Source organism: Colobus angolensis, unplaced genomic scaffold (genome assembly GCF_000951035.1).
Source record: "Colobus angolensis palliatus isolate OR3802 unplaced genomic scaffold, Cang.pa_1.0 Scaffold231, whole genome shotgun sequence".
NCBI classification, from domain to species: Eukaryota; Metazoa; Chordata; class Mammalia; order Primates; family Cercopithecidae; genus Colobus; species Colobus angolensis.
In genome coordinates, this window is record NW_012115500.1 from 1,293,209 (window position 1) to 1,316,038 (window position 22,830).

The following is a 22,830-nucleotide window of genomic DNA, read 5'->3' on the forward strand; positions in this document are numbered from 1 at the left end:
AAGTAGTTTTTTATGCTGCACGAAATATGTAACTTTCCAATTAGCATTATTAAGCCAGAGCAAACATTTATGTTTGAGGAAAACCACCAAGCAAATTCTTACTTTGGTCATGTAGGCCTGAATGTCAGAGTATTTAATTCAATATTGATAAAAGAATTTGCCACTGATACTTGAGATATGCTTTGAATTTTCTTTCTATGTAGAAAGATCAGAACATAACAATTCATGAGGACCACGTCTTATTTTACTTTTAATAGTTAACACAGCACATAAATTATTCTTTAGGAAAGTTGACAAAAAGTTGAAACTAATCAGCTCTTGTAAGGAAGGCTGAGTTCTGCCAGTGTTGAACAATGGGTTCTTCTTAAGATCCAGGCACATACTTTAAAGATCAAGCCATAACATCATCAGTATATTGAAGTAATGCACAGTTGCATCAAAGGCTAAAGTGTGGAGTAGAGAAATGTGCGTCGTCAGATTTGAGAAATAATGTTGGCCAGCTCTTTCCCTCCCACTACTTTTTTATTCACTACCTCTGGCCTTGGGCTTTAACTGTTTGCCTGCTGATTCAAAGGGCGAGGAGGCAGGGCTTTGTTCTGTATACAAAGGAGAAGCCTCTTTGTTGGCTTTGAGATCTGTACTCTCTGTAGGATCTACATTATTTTTAAAAAATATTTAAAAACTTGAAAATTTCCCTCCAGTTTTGCACCCAGATATTTTACACGCATGCATATAAACACACAAATGTGTCGAAGATCATTCAAGTTACTTTTAAGGTATTATTACAAGAATAGTGATAGAACAATGATAAGTTTTTTCTAAGACACCATATTTAAAATTACTTTTAAGAGTTTTTTTTTTTTTTTTTTTTTACTATTTCTATCATATATATCATTGGCAGGAGCAATCCATTTATCTTTCCTGTGTAAGAGTATTAATAAATCTAAAACATATTAAATAGAGTAGTGCCAGGCATTGTTCTATGTGACAAGAATTCAGTGTGTCATTTATATACCTCCTAACAGCTCTATGTGATAAATACTATTATTATAGATATTATTATAGATATTTTTACTTATAGGGAAGCCTAGGCTGTTCCAGAAAGGTTAAGTTGGCCAAATGTACAAAATAAAGATTTATAATCAGTAAGTCTGTCTTCAGAATCCATGTTCTCAAACATGGCAATATATTGTAAGTACCAAATTATTTCATGAGGGCAACTTAATCAAAATCCATAGCAAAACATGTTTGTAAATTATAATGGTATGATGAAAGAATGCAAGAGATTGAAGATTACAACATCATTTGGGTAGCAAGGTTTGCTTATTTTAGTCTTTGGGCCATAGTCCATAGCAGGAAACCTTTTTAATCAAGTTTCTTTGTATCCATCCACATCCTATGAACATGAAACAAAAATTCAGGGGGCATATTAGCACCCTTGTTTCTCTCCAGTGTCAGATGTGAAGACATATTAACTTTGATATGAGATGTAAAGGAAGAGGAAATCCTTAAAAGAAAACTCAGAGGTAATGAATAAGTCTATGAACTGCTTTTGAGTCAGTTCTCCAAAAACATTCATATTTCTTAGAACTTTGAGACATAAAGCAAAATATTAAGTATCAAGGAACAGTCATTTAATCATAAGAGAAAAATTATATAGAGGAAAAAATATATATATACAAGCCAGGTCAAAAGTCCAAGAATATTGTGAGGCATCATGATGTGTAGTGGATTAATTGTGGGCTTTAGAGTTGAACAGAGCTGAGTTTGAATCCCAGCTCTGGGACTTATTAGCTGTGTCACCTTAGGGACGCATCTCACTATCTTTAAGCTTTGCAAAAGGTCCACTATGTGACAGATTAATTACAATGATTAAATGGACTAAAATGCAAAGTGTCTACTAAGGTTCATCACACAGAACAGTTGTTTGTTAAATGTCAAAATCCCTTTATCTCCTTTTCCTCCTAACAGTAGCAAAGTAAAAAGAGATTTATCCCGGGGACTTAAAGGGTGAAAGGTGTTTCACAGTGGAATTACTGGGTTAAAGTTTGTCAACATTTTTAAGACTTTGAGTCAACTTTTCCAAACTACTATGTAAAAGCAGTTGCGCAATGCGATGTTACCTTTTTAATTAAGAAAACCTGATGTTTACCTTGCCTATTAAAAATGTTTATGGTTTTTAAATCAACTAGTCTAGTTCTAACCCTCCGTTCTACAAAATTGGCTCTGTGTTTCCTCCACTGTATCTGCCACATGGTAGATAAAAAAATTTGCCCATGAATGTATAAAGCAGGTTATTTGCAATTTTATGTAAATTAAAAAACTATAGGGCCGGGCTTGGTGGCTCACACCTTTAATCCCAGGACTTTGGTAAGCCAAGGCAGGAGAATCAATTGAAGCCGAGAGGTGGAGGCTGCAGTGAGCTGAGATTGCGCCACTGCACTCCGGTCTGGGCAACAGGGCAAGACTCTGTTTACAATAATAATAACTAATTAATTAATTAACTTTTTTTTAGAAAGCTGTGAAAATGTAGCAATTGCCAAGGTTAGTTTAAATACTGTCACAGTTGTAGAAATCAAGCATATATTATAGGGAAAGAAATAGACAATAGATTAGATTGGTCAGCTTCAGTGGCTCACGCCTGTAATCCCAGCACATTGGGAGGCCTAGGCAGGTGCTTAGCTTGAGCCCAGAAGTTTGAGATCAGCCTGGGCAACATGGACAAACTCTATCTCTACAAAAAGTACAACAATTAGTCAGGTGCGGTGGCATGCAGCTGTAATTCCAGCTACTCAGGAGGCTGAGATGGGAGGATCTCTTGAGCCCAGAAGGTCAAGACTGCAGTGAGCCAGGATTGCACTACTGCACTTCAGCCTGGTGATAGAACGAGATCCTATCTCAAAATAGAGATAGACAGAGAGAGAGAGAGAGAGAGAGAGATAGATGATAGATAGATAGATAGATTAGAGGTCAATGAAATGAAAAATTAATATTAACTAAATTAGAGAAATTGAATAGAATAATGCTAATTGTTGTGAATACTTATTAATGAATACACTTGAGTGGTTCATATTTTCACAACTGTATAAATTCACCCTTTTTGAACTTTATGGAGCAAAAATGAGTGTAAAACACATTTGCAAATATTCTTTAAAGTTGTTAGATACCTTTTGCTAATATGAGTAAAGATTTATGAATTTCCATTCAATGATCACTTATTGAATACCTAAAATATGCTGTCCTAAATCCTACAGATAATTGAATAAAATATTGCCATTCAAGATGTTCACAGGCTCTGGGGAAGACTATCACACATGGCTGTAACAGAAAGCATCAGAGAGTCATGAAAAGAATGATTTGGGGGCAGAGATTATGATTAATACCAATCTGGAACAATTCCTACAGCTTCAGAGAAGAGGCAGCATTTGAGTTGAGCCATTAAAAATGGCTCACACCCTTCTAGGAAGAGCAAAAGGAAATGTGTGTTCTAGACAGATGAAGCAGAATGTTTTTCATGTGACCTATTTGTGTTAATCTTTTGCTATTTATTGCTAGCCCTATGTGGCCAAGGGATCCAAACAACCACATTCTATCACAACTTGTACAAGTTCTCATACAAAGGAAGCACTCAGTAAACATTGTTTTTTAATATATGAATGGATGGATGAATAAATGAACACACTGAAAGATCCTTCTTAATATGAGGTGATAACTTTCAAACAAAAATTATATCACATTGAGAGTTGTTTTTCTTTACCTGATAACACCTATGCAATTCAAAGGAAAATGTAAATTTTCTAAACTCTGGTCAACATTCGTCTCACCAAATTTTAACTTCTGTGAGTTTTAGTCCTAGCACTCTGCTCTTCTCTTTCTATAATTAATTTGTACACTTTTGTTGGCTTGTCTAAATGCATGAGTTAAAATGCATGAGTAAAATTGATTGTATTTACTGTTTTTGATTGTATTTACTGGATTTGATCAATTGATTGTATTTACTGTTAATATTGTTTCCCAGCTGCCTATTGGATAAGCTCTTCTTGGTTGAATTACACTCACTGAATACCTGAATGCCTTAATTTGAACTCATCATGTTCCTTCCAACTTTTCTTGCCAATTATTCCTTTTCTGGATAATTCCCGGGGTATATTTGACTCTTTTTTCTCCCTACCCAAATCAACAATCAACCCTGACATAAATTATGTTGATATCTTTCACATTTATCAACTTTTAGTTGCAAACTAAAACACTTGACTCCCCAAATAGCCTTCATTCATTTTTCTTCAGTCTTGCAGACAGCTAATTGTTCTACATTCTTTCTTGACATAACATAGACACTTTCATGGTGATCCCTCATTTACTGATAAAGAAACTTCTTTTTATAAAATATCATTAATTTCTCTCTGATTAGAAAGAACATGATTTAATTTATAAAGTATATAAAATGCAGAAAATAAGTTAATTAAAATCATACAAGATTTTAATTGTATATCATCTTACAGAAAACGTTTACATTTTGTTATGTACAGGGTTAACATATATACTTTTAAAAAACAAAATTGTGATTCTATTGTATGTCGAGTGTATCCGGTTCTTTCATTTAACATTTATGAAACATTTGCCATGTCTTATGATTACATATTCTTTAAGACTTGATGAGTAGAATAGCATTACTTAAAGAGTAATACAGAGCAAAGTCTGAATCTCTCTAGTGGCTTCTTAGCTATGTGATCTTGGATAAGTTAGTGAATATTTTTGAGCTTCAGTTTCGTCATTTGCGAAATTGAGATCTTAATAGTTGTAACGAAGATTTAATGACATAGTGTATACAAAGTATGTCCTGTGCATTAATAGCCAGACTAAATGTTAGCTACAATTCCTGGTTTCTTATAGCTAGATACTATTTATTCATACGGCTACATCATACTTTATTGGACTGCACCCCCAGTTAGACTTGTTGCTACTAATTCAATCTTAAACATTTTGCCTGGCTTTCAGGATTCCTTATAACCTAGCCTGACCTGACTCACTACATTTTTCACAATTTAAATTCTCTCCTCTCTGTAGCCAATTTCTTTCCAGTTGCTTGTGTTCAATATACTGATTTTCACCTTATCTCCCTTACTTGAGGTTACCTAGTGTTGTTTGTGTATACAGGAAACATTCCTGGGTAGCGGGGAAAGCTGATTCCATGGGGAACTCAGCAGCTGGGATGTGCCCTCAGAATCAGTCCAAATGAGGGCTCAGTGCAGGTTCGTTATGCCCTGCAGCAACTCGTAATTGGAAGGTTTCAGTTGAGGGCCATCAGCCACTGATAATCAGCTGGGGAAATGAATAGTTCAGTCCTGAAGGGGGCATCTGGTGGCACACCACAATGTCCATTACACCTGCTTCATAATACTCTCTGTCTTTCATTGTACTTGAATAAGCTTTTCTTAGCTGTGTTACCCAGATAGAGCTATATGCTAGATGTCAAGGCTGAAATATTGAGTGGTGATACATAATGCAATGCATTAACAGGAAAAATACTACAGGAGCCAACTGAAAGAGCTAAAGATGACCCAATCTGGAACAATTTGCAGAGCATAATAAAGTACTATTGGATTATAATCCAAAGTATAAAATGTAATATCCACCATGAGTTCATATAATTATGAATAAATAATTGAATACATAAATAAATGAGAAGAAGAGATAAATCTCCTGTGCAGAAGAATTCCAAGTAATTTATGTAGATACAATATCCTCAAGGAGGTAGAAAATAACTCCTTTCTTCTTAATTGTGGGCTACACATAGTGACTTCTTTCCCAAAAATACTGTGGAAAGCAGCAAGGGGCAGACTAACTTTTCAGTGGATAAACCTAACAAACACTATCTCATCAAGGTCAACATCGGTAGTGATGCCGTATTGATTTTACAGACCCTTGATATGATGTGATGAATATGGCATTTTTCCTGTGTGGTCTTCCTCCCAAAATCCCATAGCCACAGTCTAATCATGAGAAAAACACCAGACAAATTGCAATTGAAAGACTTTCTACAAAATATCTGTCAAACTATTAAGGTCATTAAAAACAAGGAAAGTCTAAGAAAATGTCACAGCAAAGAGGAAACATGATAACTAAATGTAATGCAGTATCCTAAATGACACTCCAAAATACCATAAGGGCATTAGATAAAAACTAAAGAGATATGAAGTATGGGATTTAGTTGACAACAGCATATCAATATTAGTTCATTAATTGTAATAAATGTACCATACTAATGTAAGATACTATTAATAGGGGAAACTGGGTATGGAACACTAGAGGAACTTTGTGTATTATCTTAAATTTTTTTTGTAAATCAAAACTATTGTAAATAATTATATTAAAAAGAAATACTATTACCATAGGGCCCAGCAATTCCACTTCTGTGTATATATCCAGAAGATTTGAAAGCAGGGTGTTGAGGGGATATTGGTACACCCATGTTCACAGTAACATTATTTACAATATCCAAAAGGTGAAAGTAACTCAAGCGTCCATTGATGGATGAACACATAAACAAAATATGGCATATACATTAGAGTATTTTTATTTAAGGCTTTATTCAGCCTAAAAAAGTAAAGAAATTCTGACACATGTTGCCACATAGATAAACTTTGAGAACATTATGCTAACTGAAATGAGCTAGTCACAAAAAGACAAATACTATATGATTCCACTTATAAAACTATCTAGATAGTAACATTTATATAAACAGACAGTAAGATGATGGTTAGGGGTTTTGGAAAGAGAAATGGAGGTGGTAGCTTAATGAGTATGAAGTTTCAGTTTTGCAAGACAAAGAAGTTGTGGAGATTGGTTGTATAACAATATGAATATGATGAAGAATACTGAACTATATACTTAAAAATGATTAAGATGATAAATTTTATATGATTTTTAGCAATCATTTTCAAAAAGCACTATTAAAATTACCATTTTCAATCCATTAGCCTGATGAAATTGATACTGCACAGATATGCTATATCTGTTTCTTTTCAGTTTATGATCCTCAGTGCCCTGTTTGGCTAATTACCCAGTGATCTAAAACAGTAAAGAGGTTAAGTAGGATAATCAGTATCTTCCAAAAGTGTTCGCAACCAATGCTCATCCAAAAGCCCATATAAAAGTTACTTGGAAACCAGCAGGATGGGATGCTCATGAGAACTCAGGGGTTGAAGGAGAGGAAAACATGGATTAGCAGCATTTTTTGTCATTTTTATGTCTAAAATAAAGACTTCCTTGAACTGATGTCACAGTGCTGATTATATATTAAGGAATATTTGGTTGATATCTTTTATTTCCTCTTTGGAAACAGAACAAACAAACATCCTATTGCACACACTCTACATTTCTTTCATTTAAAACTCTACAACACAATGACAGAGAATAGGGACATATTTTCTATTAGTGTCCAGTAATGTCTGGAGATATTAGCAGAGTTTGAAGAAGATGGTATTAATATCTGTGCTACATATGGCAGTTGAGTTATTTTAATCAAGTGGCAGGTTCAGCCAATTGAGATTTGTCACTGTTTTGAGCTCCCTTTCCTTTTTCCCACTCTTTTAGATTCAGAGTGCCTTTGACATCAAAGTATATTACAGTTTAATTCCTTTGGTGCTCTTTTTTGAGGGGTGTGGGGGAAGCCAAAACAAACTTCTTTCCAAAAGAAAGCTGTAAGACTTAAGAGTGTGATCACAGATACCTCTTGGGTCCCAATCTGAATTTAGTGTTAAACAAAAGAAGCAAGTTTATACTTTTGCAGATCTTCAGGGAGCGTAATAACCGTATATTTGGAATTTCATTGTATGTGAACTTCCTTAAATCTCAGAACAACCTGGAGAGACAGATAGGATTAATATTACTGTGCCATTTGATGAGCAGAGTTCTGCCATTCACCTCCAGGAAAGGAGATGACTACTCAAAATCAACAGCTGATAAATAGATGACTTGAAACTAGAACTGAGTTCAGTGCTTCTGTCTTTATGTTTCAATGTCTTTACGACATTCTTTTGGTGGTGTATTTGTAAACTATGTGAGAAGCAAAGGAGAGAGTAATCAAACTATTTGAAAACTAAGAGTGGCTAACATAACGATGTTGACATTTGGGGGAAAAGATACTTTATTTGAGAATCATAGTGAAATATCTCCACTACATATAGTTCTTGGGTTTTATACAAATTGGAAGTTCAGTTACTGTCCCAGTATGAAAGGTGTGTGGAGAATGGTTTGGAAGGGGAATGACTCAGGCCAGGGGGACTAGTGAGAGGTGTCATAACCCCTGGAAGAATGGGTGGCATGGAAGAAACTATGACTGGGAAGAGTTGAACTAGATTTGCCCATGCAAATGGAATTGGAAGGAAGAGTGACTTGAAGAACATTAAGAGCCTGGAATAGATAGAATCCGATGGTTTACTAGAAAGGAGTAGGGAAGAGAAGACAGCAGACAACATTGATCCTTGAATACATAATATGAAACTAGACTCTTCCCTGCTCTGAATAACCCTAGTATACGAACAGAGGAATGTTGACATTACTGGCCCCACATTTAGAAAAAGAAACAGATGATCTTCATAGAATGAAAGAGACATGGCTCATTCATTTTTAACATCTAAGCATTTACTATGTGTCTGCTCAAATATGTAGAGTGCCTGAGTGAAAGGGCATCTGGTTAACCAAGTGATCAGCTGTGGCCACCTCCACAGAAGTATAGATGTAAATGAAAATAACTCGGTTGTTTTCCAGCTATTTCAAGCTAATAACCAGTTTTTAAATGGTGACTTTTTTATATATAAATACCTAAAAGAATATGATCAGAAAAAAATATTCAAGTGAATTTGCTACCTATTCATAGCAAAATGTTATATTGCCTCTTGATGGTGAGGCATTATGCATAGACTGGATTTTATTGGATTCATTTCTCTCCAACAATTCCAATCACTAGATCCTGTGATTAGGAAAACATTGTCCTTGCTCCTTGGTATTTAAATTCAAAGGTGAACGGTTGCAGGGATATATTGATTTTTAAATCACACATTTGAGAAAGGCTATCATTCACCTAGTGAATCTATTTCCAATGGAAATTTGAAAATATATAAAAAAATCTTGCTTTCTTGTTGATTTTACTATTCAGTAAGAATGTCTCTGACTGTTCATGTTACACAGTTTTAGAGCAAAACACGAGAAAGACTGCTCAGAATACAATTGATGCGTTTGAATGGTGAACAAAATAATACAAAGAAATACATTCCTTATTTATCTGGGTGTATGGAGCTGCTTACTCAAGAAAATTTGTCCTGCTCTTGCTATCAGAGAAACTGAATAAAACAATTTGGGGGAAAGGAATAAAAAAGACAATGAATGTTGTTTTAAAAACATGTGACATTTGGTCACTAAATTAGACGTTTTTGTCTAAGGAACAACTTGTTCTTTTTTGCAAGAGACAAGAAACTAGAGATGTTTATCTTAATAAATCTTTTCCTGCCTTTGTTTCCTTCAGGAGTCATGCTATACTGAAAAGACACTCAATCAAGATAACTCTGGGAGAAGCAGGAAACCCTGTGCCGGGGACAGGAAAGACAGGAGTAAGTACATTTTTGTTCCATTGATCTTGGAACATATGGAATAATATATTGAACATGTTCCTAAAAATATATTTGCTGCTATAAAGCCAGATGACAGCAAAGAAAATGTAAGGTGGGATATCTTCATTTTAGAAAACAATGTAGTTTAATATAAGGTTGATAGAATATACTGTTAATTTCTAATTAATAGCAAACAATACATACTGGGACCTTGAGATACACATTTTCAACTCATGTCTGCCAGGGATAAGTGATTAGTAGAGGCTGAACTTGGTTTGATATTTCCACTCTTAGCTGTGCCTATTTAAATGGTTCTTGTAGAGGCGGCTCACCCATCAGAATGATATTTTGAAATTTATGGCCTTTAAAATAGAAGAGAAATTCATACTGCCTATCAGATCTTATAAACTGACTGCTTTTCTCATTACTACTCTCCTCAGAGACCATAGTGATAGAATTATAATTAGTACATACAATTAAATATTCTTTTTTTTTTTTTTTTTTTTTTTTTAAGACGGAGTCTCGCTCTGTCGCCCAGGCTGGAGTGCAGTGGCTGGATCTCAGCTCACTGCAAACTCTGCCTCTCGGGTTCACGCCATTCTCCTGCCTCAGCCTCCCGAGTAGCTGGGACTACAGGCGTCCACCACCTCGCCCGGCTAGTTTTTTGTATTTTTTAGTAGAGACGGGGTTTCACCATGTTAGCCAGGATGGTCTCAATGTCCTGATCTCGTGATCCACCCGTCTCGGCCTCCCAAAGTGCTGGGATTACAGGCTTGAGCCACCGCGCCCGGCCAATTAAATATTGTTGATGACTAAACTTCAAGTTAATACTTGTTTCAGAGACAGGTTTTTGTGTGCTGGTATCTCACAGATATCTGTCCTATCTATCTTCTATCTATCTACCTACCTACCTACCTACCTATCTATCTATCATCTATCTATCTATCTAGGACAGATATCTGTATATACTTGTACTTGCCTACATCAGTAGTGCATCCTTTGAAAACTGAGGCCACATTCATATTGCAGTCTTATTAGTATTTCATAAAAATGTTATCAGTTTGTAACACAGGAACAGAAAACCAAACACCGCATGTTCTCAATCATAAGTAGGGGTTGAACACTGACAACACATGGACACGGAGGGGAATATCACACACTGGGGCCTGTCAGGGGGTGTGGGGCAAGGGGAGGGATGACATTAGGAGAAATACCTAATGTAGATGGCGGGTTGATGGGTGCAGCAAACCACCACCATGGCACATGTATACCTATGTAACAAACCTGCACATTCTGTACATGTATCCCAGAACTAAAGTATAACAAAAATAAATAAATAAATAAATAAAAAATAAATATATAAATGTTATCAGTTTGGTAAAACTTGTGTTTGAGGGCACCTGGATCCCTTAGTGCTACTTTCTCCTACCCAGGGTGAGAACCTTGCTTCTCCACTACAGCTTAGGTGACAGAGCAAGAGAACCCAAGGTCAGCAGCAGCCTGAGGGGAGGCTCCAAAGTTCTTCTCCCCCTCTCAGATTCCTACTAGAACAGAACTCCAGGGGAGCAGGAAGGAGTGGAAGACATTATGTTTGGTTTAGGCTCATTGCCTAGTCTTCTTAAAACTAGTATATAACTTTCCTATTAACCCTCTGTGATTTCATTTAAACATTGACAATAGGTTCATTTCCATGGCTCACCAGAGCATTTTTACTTTGATGTGAAAATTTAAATTTATGTCAACATGTCTAAAAATAAATTTAAGAATAACATGTCCTAATTAAAATCTACTTTTATTATAAACTAATTTCACACAAATAACTTTACCCAAACTATTTATATTTCTACATAAACCACTAGAATCTCCATATGAGAACAAAATAAGTAGAATTATAAATACAAATTAATTTTGTACTTAAGGAAAATTAAAACTAATATATAAAATAATTTATTAGGTCTATATTGTGGGCTGAGTATACAGTGATTTATAAGCATAATCTTATTTAATTCTTACAATAACTCTATGAGGAAGGTAAAGAGGCATGGTTATTTCTTGTGATACAAGCATACCTTGCCAAATGCACACATTTAGCAAGTGGGTGGTGAGTTAGGACTTGAGCCTAATTTTGTCGGATGCGTAAGCCTATGTCCTTGACCAGCTTGAATAGAAATGTTTGATGGGAGGTAAAGCACTATGTTTAAATGACTATAGTATCTTATTTTCATCAGCTATTTATAATCAGTTACTAGAAGTATACACTCTTAAGGAACAAATTATCCCTATACTCTATGAATTCTTTGAAAGAGAACACATTTTTCTGATTTATTTAATAAGAAGCACAATACTAAAAAAGTAAAAGAAAAAAACAAAACTAATCAAAGTATCACAAAAAAGAAAATCATAAAAATTCATTGAAATACTAGCTAAACAATGTAGGTATCAATAAAATAGAATAATACAACACATTGTGTTTATTCTAGGTATGTAAAAGTGGTTCAGTATCAGGAAACTTATTAAAGTGATTTCATAATCTTAGACCAAAGAATAAAACCCCTATTTTAACTTCCAAATAGATTTCAAATGACCTTTGATAAAATACAACCATATTTCTTTTAAGAAAATACACATACATGTAACATAGTAATTTAGGAATAGAGAGATGTCATTAAAATACAAAAAAAGTGATTTCAACAAAGCAAAAAAACCCTAGTAGCTTACTACATGACCAATTTCATCACTTATAGTTAATACCATTTAACAAATTTTAACCAATGCAATAAATGTTTTAAAAGACTAATATTTTCTGCATTTTTCCTATATATGCTAGGAACTGTTCTAAATGCTTTACAAATATTAACTCATTTAATCCTCACAACAATCCTAGGAGATATGGACTATTATCATTCTATTTTACAAATTAGGAAGCTGAGGCCAAGAGATGCTAAGTAACAAGGGCAAGGTCATGAAGCTAATAAGTAGCAGAGCTGAATTAAAACTCATATAGTTTGACCCATGAGTCTTTAATCATAAATACCATATTATGCTACCTCTCAAAGGTGATAATTATTATAAAAAAGGTTACATCTTTTTTTGTTAAAAATATATATTTTACTAAAAATCCCAAGAAAATTAACTGAAGAACCATTAGGGTAGTGAACTTTGTTAAGTAACCCTACAAAAGATAAATGTGTAAAAATCAGTTGGTTTTTCTATGACAGTAACAAATAAAAAACATTTTAAAAACTTATCATAGCAATTAAATATTATATAGCTATGAATATACTGTTAAGGAAATGTACAAGACTTAAATTAAGAAAATAACATCTATAGAGAAATACAAGATAAACAATTGGCTGTTAAGTGTGTTATGCAGAAAGAAAAATTAGCAGTAATGAAGGTTTATATTGTATTCTTGGTTGAGTATAATTGATGTTGAACAGATGTTAGCTTCCTAAAATTAATTTATAAAGTTAGTATAATTTCATTTAAAATCCCAAAAAGGATTTGGGAGACAGCTTGGCAAAATGATTATTAAAATTCATCTGGAAGCATAGACAGTCTGGAAAAGGTACATTTTTGAAAAAAGAAGAAAGATGAAACTTGCTATTTCCCAGTATTAAAGCATATTAAAAAGTTACAATTATTAAAACTGTGTGGTACTGTTTACTGGCATAGAAACTTAGAGAAGCCAAGTCAGTTTGAGAAAACCCCAAACAGATCAAAGCACATGTAAAAGTAATGCATAAGAAAAACCACATTTTATGTTGATGGAGAAAGTAGTGACTCTTCAAAAAGCACAACAACAATAATTAGTTAATATTAGGAAAACATGTAAATTTGGATATTTTATTTATACAATATACAAATACTTGTCAGATTGATAAAAGCCGAACAATGACTGAGACATAACTGGAGGAAAATAGATTGGCAAATAATTTCATAATCTTGTCTAACATGACATTGAAGGCACAAATCATAATTGGAGATTGATAGACTTAATTGTAGATATATTAAAACTTATGTACATATAAAACAAAGAAGAGATTCAAATAGCATGAACCTAATAAATGTTTGAAAATTGCTTTTTCTTGATTTTTTGAGGGGATATGGAATTAATAAATCAGTAAGTCCTGACTAACATTCCAATATATTACTGTTTGATGGCTTAGTAAAGCAGAAATTGTTCTGGGATAGTACAAATTTGCTATTTTATCTCCTGAAGGCACACAGCATCACAGAAGATTTTGTGTGAACAATACATAATATGTCTTAGTTAAAAATAAAGATGAAGGCTGGGCGCGGTGGCTCATGCCTGTAATCCCAGCACTTTGGGAGGCCGAGGCAAGTGGATCACAAGGTCAGGAGATCAAGACCATCCTGGCTAACACAATGAAACCCTGTCTCTACTAAAACTACAAAAAATTAGCTGGGCATGGTGGTGGGTAGCTGTAGTCCCAGCTACTTGGGAGGCTGAGGCAGGAGAATGGCATGAACCCAGGATGCGGAGCTTGCAGTGAACGGAGATCACGTCACTGCACTCCAGCCTGGGTTACAGAGTGAGACTCCATCTCAAAAATAAATAAATAAATAAATAAATAAATAAATAAAGATGAAGTTCTAGAAAAGACCAGTGATAATATGGAAAGTTGAATTGTTCCACCTAAAAAGATCAATTAATTTGGCTTAGAGTATCCAAGAGAGTAGAGGATTTCAACCAGACAGTTTTATAATTCTTACATGTGCCAGGGCATTTTATTTCGGTAGAAATTATTTGCAACCGCCTTGAGTAATCTCCGAATTAAGATAACATGTTAAAATAAGTTATCTCTAATAAAAAGGAAATAATTCAATTTCTGTCTTGAGCTATGCAGTAGATAACCACAGAGTAGTGACACAATGATAAAATTTGGAGAGAAATGTTTCCTGTTTTATTGAAGTTAATGATACAAGAAAGATTGTTTGCCTCCTTCTAGAGTACCTCTGCTCCTTCAATGCTGGGAACTCAGAGGAAGTATGAAAGGAAAATGTATTATAATTAATGACCAATAATTTTTTTGAAGTTTTAATTTAGGTAAAATAGTCAAGGTTATACCAGCCAGTACTATAACAATCAATTAACACTAACAAAATAGCAATTGTCTGTCCCAGGCTGTATTAGCATCATTGCTAGACTCTGAGCTCCAAATAGCTCTTGGGAAAGAGTAACCAGTGTACCCGTGAACTTCCTAGTCTGTTCACATCCAGTCGCTATCCATGATTCTGGCCAATGCATTGACTCCTGTTCACTGCTAATCCTCCTGAGAGCACTCACTCTTCTTCATGTCCTCCCGCTAGCAGTCTCTCAGCTGACAGGGAATCTGCTCCCCTACCTGTGTCGCCCTTTTGTTTCAGGGCTCAAATTGCCCGAAGTTCTACTTTCAGGCATTCATCTCTTGCCTTCTAACCCTGACTGTTGTCCCTGTATTGAGTTTGGTACTTCAACTCTTTTTATCCATTCACCTTAAAGAGTTTTTTCCCTCACTTACACCAGGAGTGGGACTGTTAATAAGTGGCTTTTGGCCAGGCAGGTCTTGGTCCTGGGATCTGGCTAACAACCATCATCATAGTCCTTCCTATAAGAACTTTTATGCATTCATGAAGTTATATCCCTGTGAGATTCATCCTGCTGGCTCAGGAGACATGCCTAGAAGTGCCTGAAACTATAAAAAGACTACAGAATAGACCCTAACTCTAATACTCTTGCTAAATAAACATTGATTTTTAAACATATATCTTTATTTGTCCAGAAATCTACATTTAGTACATATATTCTTTGACCACCACCAGAAAAAAGTCTGGAAGTAGTCAAAAGAACTGTGTAAAATGTTTTCTTCTTCTCTTGGGTAATAAAAGCAAAAGAGAAACCTAGCCATTTTGTTTTAAGCATGACTAACCAAATCAAACAAGCATAACCCTAAACATAAAGAATAAATCTTGTTACTGTTCATGCTAGCCAGACTGTCACTTTTTGAAGACTGTCCAAACACTGTAAGCAGTGAATTCTGGAGGTGAAATGGAAAACAAAACAAAACAACAAGCAAACAAAAGAGCAGAACACACAGACACCCTTGTCAAGGAGAGTAAAGGGAATATATACAAAGAATGAAGGTGGTCGTTAACAGATTAGCACTAATTCTTAGTGATCAAAGTAATTGTCAATTAATGTTTGCAATGTGCCAAACTCATTTTCTCATTTCTTCATTCAGTAAGTGTTCTTTGAGCATTTACCCCATTTACCCTGTGCCCTGCACTGTTGTGAGCTGTGGGGATCAGAGCTAAAGACACTGTAATTCTCCAGAGTCTGTGAATTACTAGCATGGAAATTCTGAACTAGAGAAAAATTGACTAGAGGAGTGTGAGGAGACCCAAAAGGTATTATATCGGGAGTGGCTGATGATTTACTTTGTGGAGGTCCTAGAGAAGATGTGCTAACTTTCTTCAATTATGCCAGAAATATCATGTCAAAAAAATCCGTGTGATTGAGAAGGCAAAACTAGATTTGAGTGGATGGAATTAGAGGAGAAAACATTTTTGCTTAATCAAGGGAAAGGCTGTCTGAAATTATAATAAGCTACCTCTGATAACTGAGTTGGTTGATCACAAGTGGGAGGATGAGGGGTTGGTGTTGGGGATGGGTAATTAATTCATCTCCAAAGACAAAAATTCCAGGGTCTGTTGTTGAAATCATTGATGTGGGAAGGGTTCCTCTGAAGACAATACAGTAAGGGACTACAAGGCTGCTTTTAAGTTAGACCTACCAGCTTTGTCACTTACTCTTAGGCTTTGACCAAATCTCTCATCTCTGATCCTTAGTGCCTACATCAGAGAAAAGGAGATAGTACATGTCACAGGACTGTGGTGAGAAGAGAAAAAAATGAGTGTAAATGAACTAATTCAAAATGGTTGCTATATAGTGGGCACTCAATAGATGGTACTCAATACATGGGAACTAGAATGTCATCTTGGGAAACACTTGGACTCCCTTAAACCATCCAGAAGGTTAAAATGACATCCACTAAGGTAAAAAGTTCCTCTCTTTGGCCGGGCGCAGTGGCTCAAGCCTGTAATCCCAGCACTTTGGGAGGTCGAGGTGGGTGAATCAAGAGGTCAGGAAATCGAGGCCATCCTGGCTAACATGGTGAAACCCCGTCTCTACTAAAAATACAAAAAATTAGCCAGGTGTGGTGGCGGGCACCTGTAGTCCCAGCTACTCGGGAGGCTGAGGCAGGAGAATGGCGTGAACCCGGGAGGCGGAGCTTGCAGTAAGCCGAGATCACGCTACTGCACTCCAGTCTGGGAGACAGAGCGAGACTCTGCCTCGCAAAAAAAAAAAAAAAAAAAAAGTTCCTCTCTTCTTATTTGGGATTCATAAAAACAAAATGTTTCTAAAATGTGCAGTGAGAAATACTAAACACATACAACATTAGAAAAGCTGCCAAGACAATTGTTCTACTTTGTTACCATTTCCTTATTATTTACCTATTCTTAGTTGCTGGAAAGGTTTTTTTTAGCTCAATTTCTACTTTGTATTATTCTAAGAGACTTCTACTGTCAACTTCAGTTTGTCATATCAAAGGAGATCTTGGACAACACGTTGTTATATGTTCAAAGACAGCCTGCTCATGCAAGTCGGATGAGTTTGAAAGTTGCTAGGGTGTTTAGTTCTAAGTCTCTGTGGTGTTATCAATTCCTATTTTTCAATCATGTTGTTGGTATCAACTGTTTCATAATTTGAACTAGCCAGTAAAAAGTTCAAAAGGATTCAGGTAGTGAACTACATTGAGATTATGCCAACATGAGACACATAAAGCAGTTAGTGATTGCCTGTAAGAACATTAACTCAACGGACTGCGGTTCACTTCTCACATGCTTACCAGCTGCAATAATGAATATTTAAATAAATAAATATTTCAATACTCTGGGCTCACTTTTCTAGGCCTATCTTTGATTAGTTTCACCTTCTCTTTGTTTTCATAGTCTGTGTTGTGTTTTTTGTTCATGTAATTCATATTATGTGAATATGAATTCAAATAATGAGACATTTAAATAATGAAGAAAAGAACAAAGAATAAAATCAATTTCCTACCTCCCAGAATTGACTCATTTTATTTTATAATGTCTGCTTAAAGCCTCCTTTATAAAGAAATAAAATGCAACAGTTAAGTCTCCTCTCAGAAACTCCTATGAATTAGTGTGCATTGTTTCAGTCTATTTTATATTTTCACTCATCTATTTATACAACCATTCCAATATTTAGTCTTGATTTGTGTTTTTTAACTTACAAAAATAATATCACACTTCTTTTCAAAACATTGTTTTTGAAATATATACAGATATATATAGTTCTAGCTCTGTTCTCCCTGTGAAATTTATATTTCACTTGGTAAATGAAACACTTCATTTGCTATTCACATCTAGTGGCCTTCCTTACTCCTAAATTGGGCCCGTGGATAGCAGAACGTTATTGCCAGAAAAGTTAGAAGAAAACATCATTCTAATTTATGGCTTTATATATTACCACAGTGGGAGCTTTTGAAAATGGCAAAAGCTAAAATGGATGGGAAGTCAGGAAAATATGGTTTCCCGGGCAAACCACAGTGAAGGATCAGACTGCGTATGGAGAAAACAAAGCTATGAGAGGTGATGTGACTTTCTGGTATTAAAGCCAAATAATCAGCAGGCCACTCATCTAGGGTTGTTTCTGTTTCCAGAGCGCTTATACAAGCCACACCAAAAGTCAACTTCGAGGCATTCCCTGTCACTGATTAATATGTGTGTGTGTGTGTGTGTGTGTGTGTGTGTGTGTATATATTTTTTTGAGATGGAGTCTCACTCTGTCGCCCAGGGTAGAGTGCAATGGCACCATCTCAGCTCACTGTAACCTCCACCTCCTGGGTTCAAGTGATTCTCCTACCTCAGCCTCCCGAGTAGCTGGGACTACAGGCCCATGCCATCACACCCGGCTACTTTTTTATTTTTAGTAGACACCGAGTTTCACCATGTTGGCCAGGCTGGTCTCAGACTCCTGACCTCAGATGATCCGTCCACCTCAGCCTCCCAAAGTGCTGGGATTAGAGGTCTGAGCCACCTGGCTGTTACTGATGTATTTTGAATTGAGCTTCAGCCAATCACAGACACCCAGAAAGCTGATTGGTTATATAACAAGAGACCTCCCATTGAACCATACACAAATAATGGAAATGCATAACTATAGTCAATCAAGTAATTTTTTACTTTATTTCCATGTTCAGATTGTAAAAGCCCACTGCTTAGGCTGCTAGAGCAGAACTCTGTGAACCTCTTTCCGTTTTGAGTGCTGTCTGATTCATTATTCATTATTTGCTTAAATAAACTGTTAAATTTATTTTGTCTAAAGTTGTTATTTTAACCCTGGGTTACATAGCTAGTTAATGACCGTCCTTGAAATATCCAGCCCAAATCTCAAAATCAAAATATTGCATGGGGCAAGAGATAGAAAGCTTTTCCAGTTCATTGTTTGTTATTCTGGTGTTTAGAAAACACACAGAGAGCTAAGATAATGCATTCTTAGAGCCACCTCGTTAGAAAAATGAAGTCTGATACCTTGCTTTCACAATGGCTGGTAAGAGTATAGGGTTTTTTGTTTTTTGTTTTTTGTTTTTTTGAGACAGAGTCTCGCTTGTTGCCCAGGCTGGAGTGCAGTGGCATGATCTCGGCTCACGGCAAGCTCCACCTCCCGGGTTCTCCCTATTTTCCTGCCTCAGCCTCCCAAGTAGTTGGGACTACATGCGCCCGCCACCACGCCTGGCTAATTTTTTTTGTATTTTCAATAGAGACGGGGTTTCACCATGTTAGCCAGGATGGTCTCGATCTTCTGATCTTGTGATCCGCCCTCCTCTGCCTCCCAAAGTGCCGGGATTACAGGCGCGAGCCACCGTGCCAGGCCAAGAGTATACTTTTAATCTATCATTGTTTCCTTGTGCTTGCTATCTCACATACCAGGTAAAGCTATTTGCTCCCTCTTCTCACTCTGTCCCATTTGTCCCCTTAGGTAGGAAAATCTGGTCTGGAAAATCAAGTGTCAGTGGTAATCAGACATCATCTCTTTTCTAGTTACTGTCAGCTTAGTTTTGTCCTACAGTTGTCTTGATTTCCGGCTAGCGAATGAGTGTGACATATCTTTAAGGTTTGGGTGTGCCAATGTACTGGAGACAGAAAATTGACTCACTAATTAAACCATAGCTTGAAACTTGCATGTTCAATACAGACCTGTAATTTCCTTCACCTAGGCTTGGTCTCAGGTATTCTTCATAGTAAAGGTTATATTGCTATTGTATCACTATGATTCACGGTGTTAGGACACCAAATTCCTTATTACATCTTTATTTTAAACTTCTAAACTAGTATAGCTCCTAGGATTAAAAGGATTGCAGATTTTTAATTTTTTTTAAAAAGAGGCAGTGTTTAGGTATACCTGGTAGGGGAGAGAGCAAGCATAAGGAAAAATGAATAAATTAAAGCTATACTGTTACCAGCCATTTTGAAGGCAAGGCAAAGCTTTTTCATTTTTCTAATGGGGCAGCTCTAAGAATGCATTATCTTAGTTCTCTACGTGTTTTCTAAACATAAGAAGCAGCATAACAAACAGAACAAAGGAGTAGAAAGCTTTCTATTTCTTCCCCATTCAATTGTTTGATTTTGATATTTGAGCTGGATATTTCAAGGACTGCCATTAACCAGCTATGTAACCTGGTGTTAACTAGTAAGTTTTACTCACCTCAAATTTATTGTTGTTTCTCCAAAATGTTTTACACATTTATAAGATAAATAAAATCAGCATTCTTAGAAGGCAGCTATGATCACCACTCTACCACCAATGTCACTAAAATCAGTATTCTTGACTACCTGCTGGAAATAAAAATGTAATTGCTAAAATACTCATTATAAATTAAGTGATACATTACAAGTAAAGATCTATCATATGTTAAGTTTCAAGTTTCACCTAATGTTCTTAATAAAATAATGGTAATTTGAATTCTCTACAAATATGTTCAGCCTATAATATTCTAATTTACAGATGCTTGAGAACACATAGTATTTTTTATTAACTGAATGTCAAACTATTATCCTACCTTGTAAATAGCATAGAAATTTTAACTATAGTCATTTAAAAAATCAAAATATAAATGTATGCTTTTTTAAAAACACATCAAAAGGTTGAGGTTATAACTTTCATAAAGATGAAATCACTATTTAAAAGGTGCACATGCACTGATTATTATTGTTTGTTTGTCTTAGAAGTTGTGTCTTTAAATTGCTGGAAGACATCATGAATGTTTTCATTGCTAATTATTGTTTAAAGTCTTTAGTATACGTCAGTTCTGTTTGTATGGGTATGGTTGCTGTAGTGCGGCTTAATAAAAAACAATGCTTTATATCAGTGAAAGCTCTTCTTTGGTTTAATTTGGGTTGTGGTTATATTGTTTTTTCATATCATGTGAACTGACTGCAAGGGGTTAACTCAAAATGAGCCAATTCACTTAAAATTATTCTGTGTGTTAGTTTGTGAATTCTGTTGTCGGTATTTAAATGTATATCATAGTTTAATCATATCACATAAAGTTGTGATTTCAGGAATACTTTATATTTCTTTTGCTGCTTTTGCTTGTGACAATTGACTAGCCCACCACATAGAATTTCTTAGTCTTTTTAACACTAGGTGAACGTTTGAACTGACCAGAAAATTTTATGGAAAGTGCACGAGACAATGCAAATCTCTCTTCCATACCTTGTTTTGCCCCTTTCTGGCTGCAGGAGCCTCATAAGTCATTCAGAGATGCTGCAAAGTGCAGGGGATCAAACCATTGATTGCTGAATTTGAGTCTTACTTTTGTCATTTTTTATTAGCTGTGTGACTGCTGGTAAATTACTTAATCTCTCTGTCTCTGTGTTTCCATTTGTAAATGGTATTAGTATTAGTGCCTCTCCCCCAGAGTTATTAAGAAGATTAAAGCAGTTGATATTTGTAAAGTACTTGGAATATTGCCTGTACAGCTAATTGTTTAATAACATTTTAATGTGATGTGACCTCATCAGATCTGATGTCTACAAACAGTACTTTGAGTTTGAGAATTGTATTATTTTAAGTGTTTCTTGCTTTTGCTTTCAGTACATCTTGAAATTATTAGACTGGTGAAAACATTGTTTCTATGTGGAGGATTAATGATTATACAGCTAACACTGATGTTTTTTTGTCATTTGTTTTAAATCAAGGCATATTTGCAGAAATAAAGGACTGCTTTAAAAACTAAGCAAAATATTCATGTATCTTAGAGTTGTATGGATTTGACAGTTCCTATAACTGGGTTTGGGACTTGTTTCTGCATTAGGTACATATTTTGTTTACCTCCTAAAGGGTTAATGTCATTTATTTTATTTTTCAACTTTTGTCTTTATAACTGTGTTATTAGATGGCAGACTGTTTGGAAAGCCGAATTTGATTATTGCTTTTCAGTTCTATATTGCCAGTGAAAATATTCTGCTGTTGATCACTTTTCTTTAGTACAGGTTGTTTACATGACTTCTATCTTTTAGAGTTATCATACACACATACTCTTTCTTAAATAATCCACAATCTGTTTTAATTATGCTTGAAACCTGCTAAGTTGGAATATTTTATAGGACAAAGAGTAGTGTAACATTGTCAGTATAATAATTGGTGGTAGAGGATAGGGTTAGTTTGTTTTTTAATGACAGGGCATGGTCTCCAGTGTGAAAGAGGTCATTGGAATTGGAACTTGTTTCCGCTGATGGGAGACAGTCCAGGCGAGCTAGTAGGCTCATTATCTGGAGAGAATAATGATGTCAACAGGAGGCGGTCCTGGCAGATAGGGGGCCGGAGTCCACTAGGACCAGCAAGGTGCAGCAGATGGTGTCCCAGCAGGTTGGTGGGCTGTGGTGACACAGAGTCTGGAAGCAGACAATATCCAGGCAGATAAACAGATAGATATGTTCACAGACTATGGGTCCCATGGATTGGGGCTGAGGCTGGGGCCTGAAATACAGCCCTGGGAAACCTGGATAGACTAGCACAGAGGCCAATCTTGGAGGGAGTAGTGAACTACATAGGGCATTAAAGCAGAGACTCTGTTATGTGGGGCCACAGGTTAAAGGATACTTGTGATATCCTCAGCTTTGGGGG

General features: G+C 35.7%; 1 protein-coding gene across 5 annotated transcripts in view; it reads left to right on the forward strand.

Annotated features, from left to right (window-relative positions):
• Positions 1–22,830, forward strand: part of PKIB (protein kinase (cAMP-dependent, catalytic) inhibitor beta) — a 223,973-nt gene that overhangs the window by 113,941 nt on the left and 87,202 nt on the right. For all 5 annotated transcript variants that reach the window (XM_011944443.1, XM_011944447.1, XM_011944445.1 and 2 more), the window contains one exon: positions 9,527–9,611. The gene's annotated coding sequence lies outside the window, so the exon portion shown is untranslated. The remainder of the gene's footprint in view (positions 1–9,526; positions 9,612–22,830) is intronic.